The sequence below is a fragment of the Bidens hawaiensis genome, unplaced genomic scaffold (assembly GCF_021521415.1).
Source record: "Bidens hawaiensis isolate Kalapana, Puna unplaced genomic scaffold, B.hawaiensis_p1.1 tig00030215_1, whole genome shotgun sequence".
NCBI classification, from domain to species: Eukaryota; Viridiplantae; Streptophyta; class Magnoliopsida; order Asterales; family Asteraceae; genus Bidens; species Bidens hawaiensis.
The window spans coordinates 37,445-44,604 of NW_027495027.1; positions in this window are offsets into that span (position 1 = coordinate 37,445).

Consider the following 7,160-nt stretch of genomic DNA (forward strand, 5'->3'; position numbering starts at 1 on the left):
TTCTGTCATAATCTTGATTAGAAATGTCTCTCATGTTCAATTCAATGCATATGTATGTTTGTATTTTTCTTTTGTATAATAAGTTGTATTAAACTGATTTATGGCTTGTTGGATCTATTGTGTTCTAAGTTTGAGAGAGAGATTTCTGATTCGAATTTGTAACAACTGGATGATGATTTTGTCATGTTTTTGTTAAATAATAAATAAAATCAATCGTTTTCTTAGAATCCGAAGCCCTTCTAAATAATGCATGGTATTTCAAGTTTCACGGCGATCGAGGTCAGAACCAAAGGAAGATGACCAATACAACTCACTCTAAAAAAATTATTTGATTTGAATTATTTTATTCTTTGTTACCGCACATGATAACTTTATTTACCATTTATTGTTAGTTAGGATTTACTCTTTTTTATATTTTATAACTTTTTTGTATTTGAAAAATCTGCACATAACTATTAATTAGATAACATTTTTTTAGTTGTCTTTCTTAAAAAAGAAAAAGAAAAAGAAAAGAAAAGAAAATTGGAAACGGAAACTCAAACCAAACTAATTTAAAGGGTTCATGTAATCTGCTAAATATTAATAGAAGAGTTGTAAATAAGTCAACTGACCGAGTTTAAAAAATTATATTGTGACCCCTAATTAAAAAGTTCTGCTTGCTTCACTATGACAATCTGATAAACAAAGTGGATTACTCAAAGCAATATCAAAGTCACACCCTGTGAAGAAAACGTGTAAGTCCCGAATCTGGATCACTACAATTTTGATATCAACAATCTAGGTGTTGGTGCGGAATTCCAACACTAGATGATTCAATAACACAAACAAAGCACAAACACTTCGAACACAAGAATGACTTCAAAACACACGTTAATATTAACGTCGGATGCTTAAGCACTAGCAATACAATACTCGTCTAAGATAAACCTTAGACGGCTAATAACCATGTGAACGAACCACTCCTAACCCTATACAAGACATCTATATATATAGGGAATTAACATACTAGCCCAACAAAAGCCCAAAGCCCGCCGAGAACCACCAAAGTTCTCGGCTTACATAATATACCCTATCGAAGCCCAACCTACAAACATAAACCACAAATATAGCCCAACATTCTCCCCCTTGGTTTATTGCTTGATCAAAACTGCTTTGGCGTTAGATAGTCATCGTCCATCAATACTTTTATTTAGGCCATTCGGTGTATATACTGTGGCTTCGAAATAGACACTTGGAGGTTTAGTGTCATATTTAGCGCCTTAATTTAAAAACCTAGATGGAGTCCGGCACACGTCATGCTACTTTCCATTTGAAATAGATAAACATTATGTTCGTCATCATGGATAGCAACGAATATTAGACTTGATTGACTCAGAAAAGTCAAGCACGATGTATCTTTGGTAGGACCAACGAATCCTCTGTCAAGATTTGACCGAGAATGCTTTAACAACTCTTCAAAACGAAGATCTCTCTGATTGACCATAAGAATCTGGTCAGTCCTTGCCGAAAACCTCAGAGCACTGTTCATCATCTTCAACATGCCACCAATTATCATTAATAACTAAACCTGTAACTACAACCAATGACTAAAACCAACCATCAGTAACTTCAACATAGATCAAACAGACCTTTTGAATGATAAATCAAAACAAAATAATCTCTAAAAATCTCTCAACCATACTAGAGTTCCTTACCTATTTAAGGAAATTTTCTTGAGAATCTCAAGGAGACAAGAAAAGAAGTAAGACAGCGAGATAGGTGAAAGATTTGACGGTTAGAGTGAGAGAAGATTTTGGAATACACGAGAAGTTGTATTTTTCAAGATTAATGAGTGCCTTTATAGACTACCTGGTCACATCAAACCAGACCGAAAACAAAGATTTTCCGAAAACATGTGACTGAGAACTGTTCACTGAAGGCAGAGAACTCTCAAATCTGGCCGAGAACAGGAAGCAGCTGAGAACATCGTCATCACAAGCAACCGAGAACTCATAAATCATGTTTAACCGAGAACTCAAACCGAGAACGATTACTCTTTAAAAATATCTCAACGCACTTTGAAAAGTATCCCGACTTATGTGAAAAACGATCTCCTAAAAGCTTTGTTTAGACATGAGTAAATACAAGGCAAAAATAAATGAAAGTAAATGAGAATAGAAAAATAAAAAATAAAAAATAAAAATAACACTAAACTAAAACAAAATTTTCTTATCCAGTCTTTAAAAAATCAAAGTATATTGGGATCAAATTTTAGCTACTTAAAAAAGAACCACCTTGAAAAGATCCGAACATGAGATCATATTGATTAAGGGTCTTTCACAATGATTCATTTTCAGCATTATTGTGACATAATGAAAAGGTTGATGGCGGGTAATTTTCATGAATTTCATTTCGATAGTGATATGATTAGGTTCAATTAGGCATAAAACTTTCATGGACATCACTTATGGACCACTGATGCCCCTTATCTATTCTCAAGGCGTACTTGGCTTTCCCCAGATCACCCCAATTTGACTCCAACCCCTTAGTACTTGATCAAAATATTTTTCTCTATACACCATGATTTTTAAGCTTTAAGGTTGAACGTTGGACTTACATGCCATCCGGACTTACAAGCCTTACATTCAGGGTGTTTAGGACTTATTTGCGTGCCCCACCCCTGTAGTTCCTTGAGACCCCTTTAAGCTTTTAGAAAACAATTTAATGATAAATTAAATATATATATATATATATATATATATATATATATATATATATTTAATATAACCTTTTTGGCGATCAAGATACTAACGGGCTCGTGTATGACTGGGTAATTGCTTTTCTGCCTATCATTCGGAGAGATGTGTCTAAGGACATGCAAAGATTTTCAAAATGACTCTCCACACTAAGTTTAGCAGATTTAGTTTGTATCACTTCAACTTTTACGTATCATGAAAAGCTTCTACACACATCAATAACTAATCAAAAGCCTTTTTAGCCTAATAACTTCACACGTTAGGCACTCAAAATCAATTTTTCTATCATTTCTCAAAGGTTGGATCAATTTTCATTTGAAAAACTTTAAGCAATTTGAAAAGCTTTTAGTTGAATAATAATATCACTTCCCAGATGATATTCCAAAGACGATTTAAATCCAATCACCCCAGCTGCCTTCAGTTTTCAGGTGAATGGCTATCCTATGTGTCTACAGGTAGACAATAGGACCAAACACATATTAAAATGTGTCCATCAAACTTTAGGTGGCCAACATAATTTTCAGTGAGAGAATTTAAACCGATAGTTAAACCAAAAATTAAAAAAATTTTATGAATGTTCAGTTGCCCCGGTCACTTTCAGTCCTAAGGTTAGTGGCTATCCCGTTAGTCAAGAATTGATGACAGGACCAAACATATGAAATATGTCCGTTGAACTTGAGTAACCGGTACGATTTTAAGCAAGAGAACAAAAATTTTGAATATTTTTTTTGTATATTTTATAACTTTTTTGTATTTGAAAAATCTGCACATAACTATTAATTAGATAACATTTTTTTAGTTGTCTTTCTAAAAAAAGAAAAAAAAACGAGAAAGAAATAAATTAAACAAAATTGGAATGTAACGCCCGTAAATTTCTTTAATCGGCTCGATTGTTTATAAATGTTTGTTTAAAATCCGGGACTCGTCTTGAATCTTCGGGGGGGCCTCCTAGACAAGCCCATAAGTTGAATTACTTAAGTTTCATTCAAGTGTCGCAACTTTCAATTTGGAAGGGCCAGAACGTAACAATTTATATTATAATCAAAAACCCAAAACCCTAACCCTATGGTGATGTCCGATCGGCAGCAGCAACCCACCCCCTTTCCACCTCGTTTTGCGTGCAATCAGCCACCGTGCGGCCGTCAAAACTTCAATTACAGGTCGGTATTATACGTATACAACTCCTTTTCACCCTAATTCATCCTTATGGCGCGCTTATTGGTCGTTAAGATTGAGTTTTGATGATAACAGCTTGCTGACAGATTCGTATACGTTTATTGTAGGGTCTGTAACGCGATGTTAATCCACTATTTTTGATCGATTCTTGATTCCATGATGTTCTACTTTGAGTCTAGTTTCCAGAAATGTATAATACTTAATTTTTGGACGAGATTTGAATAGGTTTTATGATTTTATAAAATCGAGTGTCAGAGATGATGCGGGATGTCGGATTCTGGTCTGTTTTCCCGAGATCATAACCTTTTTTCGACAAGTCTAAATTGGTTGGTTCCACTTCTGGAAGTTAATATTTTGAGTTAGAAACCAAACCCAATTGGAATCGTTTAATTTTTCTGGGTAATGAATTTTATAAAAATAAAACCATTTTGTTGCGCAGCTGAAATAGCTGCACATACTTTTCTGTGTTGGAAGAATTTTTATGATTTTTGTGTCCACTAGAAAAATATAATAAAAATATTTTTATAAACTTAAGATATTTATGCAACACTGGTAAAAATTTAATAATTTAATTTCATGGTTTTCCTATGTAATAAAATACATCTTTGCATGCTAAAATCTGCATGTTATATTCGTATTGATCGATAAGTTCGTTTTAGGCTTAACCGGTGGCTGCCTTTTCTCGCATCTTTCGGGGCTGTTATAATTGAAGTTCGTACTCCGTCATATTCTTAGGTATGTCACTTACATCATACTAAAATTTCATGACCAATGGAGGTGTTTAGGTCGGTCAATCGATTTTAGTTCGAAAACTAAGGTTTATCGGGTGTAGAATTGTAAATTGTTGAGTTTGATGCGTTAATCGGTTGGATGACCAACCGAATAAGTTTGCATGGCCCTAGGGGAGTCTAAGGGCTGTGGGAAAATTATATTTTTGATACTCGGGGCTGTTTTGGTTGGTGATTGGTCAATCGAGTCGGCGGTGCGCGAATTTTCGTTTAAACGTTAAAGTAAGAGTTATAAAAAGGAACCGTCAACCCTATCAACTCGGGTGACATAATCTTGATGAATGAAAAGATTTAAAATGGAATTTGGTCCATTCGGGGCTGAGTCATTTAACAAATGGTTTTAAGGTTTATTTCGCGCGCATTCGACCCGATTTGATTATCGTTGGGCCTTAGGCCAAGTTGTTGGGCCTGGGGCCAAGTGTTGGGCCTTGGGCCAAACTGTTGGGCCTTGGGCCAAGTTGTTGGGCCTTGGGCCAAAGTATTGGGCCTTGGGCCAAGTGGTTGGGCCTTGGGCCAAAGTGTTGGGCCTTGGGCCAAGTTGTTGGGCCTTGGGCCAAAGTGTTGGGCCTTGGGCCAAGTTGTTGGGCCTTGGGCCAAAGCATTGGGCCTTGGGCCAAAGTGTTGGGCCTTGGGCCAAGTGTTGGGCCTTGGGCCAAAGTGTTCTTACAGTCTAGTTTAGTAACGCGTTGTGTATAATTTACAGGCCCTTGCTTGTGATTGTGCACTTAGGGATTTCCTAGCTCATTGCAGGTGTTCGGTTGATTTAGGTGAGTTCATGATGCCCTTTTTACTCTTTTACGTTTTGGGCTAGCATACACACCGAAATACAATTTTAAACGATTTTACTCGTTACAGTGAATTGACTAGTTTTACATGGTCTCACCCGTGATGGTGCATTTTGAAAGCTATATTTGAATTATTTAATATGCCTTAGGATATTTTAGACTCGTTCATGGTCTTGTGTCCTTAAGGTTACATACATTATTGATGGTCTAGACTCGAGGATGTTAGTGGACTTGGCAGTAATTGAATATGAGTAGACCTATTTGTGTTTGCATGCACTGATGTTACGTGTTGGGTTGTACGTGTGCTCGACCCTGATGTTATTATTGGGACGGTATTTATAGGGATATAAACATATGGATGTATATAGATGTCTAAGTACGAATACTTAGTGTTGATGATGGCCTAACTGTTCGTGTCCCGTATTATATTTTAAACTCTTGGAATGTTTTAGAATCCATTTTTTATATTTAAACTCTTGGAATGTCTTATAATCTCGTTTTTATATTTAAACTCTTGGAATGTTTTATAATCCCGTTTTGATATTTAAACTCTTGAAATGTTTTTAAACGAATTTATATAGGCTTGCTAGGAATGGTAGGCCTTGGGATGTTAAATATATATATATATATATATATACACATTATTGCTTGGCCTATATTTGGCGATGTTGTAGTCGTTTTGACTACTGATGTTGTGTATGCCTACTTTGTGTTTGCATGCACTGATGTTACGTGTTTGGGTTGTACGTTTGCTCGACCCTGATGTTGAGCCATGATCGGGTCAAATATATTACTTGGGGAAGACCCGGGGTGAGGAGGCCCGTATCACGTGCTTGGATGTATGAGCCGGGATCGGGTCAAATATATTACTTGGGGAAGACCCAGGGTGAGGAGGCCCGTATCTCGTGCTTGGATGTATAAGCTGTGACCGAGTCAAATATATTACTCGGGTTTGACTCGTGGTAGGGAGGCTCGTGTCACATGCTTAGGTCTTACCGCGTCCGAGTCAAATATATTACTCGAGTCTTGACTCGGGGTGGGGAGGCCCGTGTATGTGTGTTCGACGATGATTGTATTACTTGGTGAATTATATATAATTTATTTTATTTATACCTTCTCTATTGTGTATAACTATAGCTTTGAAATAAAGTATGAATTATTGTTTATGAAAACTTGAACTCACTCAGCTCAAGCTGGCTTTGTGTGTATGTTAGATTGACTTTCAGGTTAAGAAGTGGATGCTACCGCTTGGACGTGCTGGAGACTACTCGGAAGGTTGAAGGCATTTCTGGTCAAGTATTTCAAATAAAACGGACATTTTATTTACATTTGATTATTGGACACTTGTACCCGTGTTTGGGATTTTTAATACTTAAACTTTTTCCGCTGTTATTTACTCTGAACCGGTTTTAAATACAAAGAATTGTTTGGTTTTAAATTTTTGTGAAATTGTGGATGTGATTACCAACTGTAGGATTCCCGGGATTCGTGGTCTTACATGGAAACGGAAACTCAAACAAACTAATTTAAAGGGTTAATGTAATATGCTAAATACTAATAATAGAAGAGTTATAAAATAAGTCAACTGACTGGGTTTAAAGAAATATATTGTGACCCCTAATTAAAAAATTCTGATTGTGTCACTATGGCCATCTAATAAACAAAGTGGAGTAATC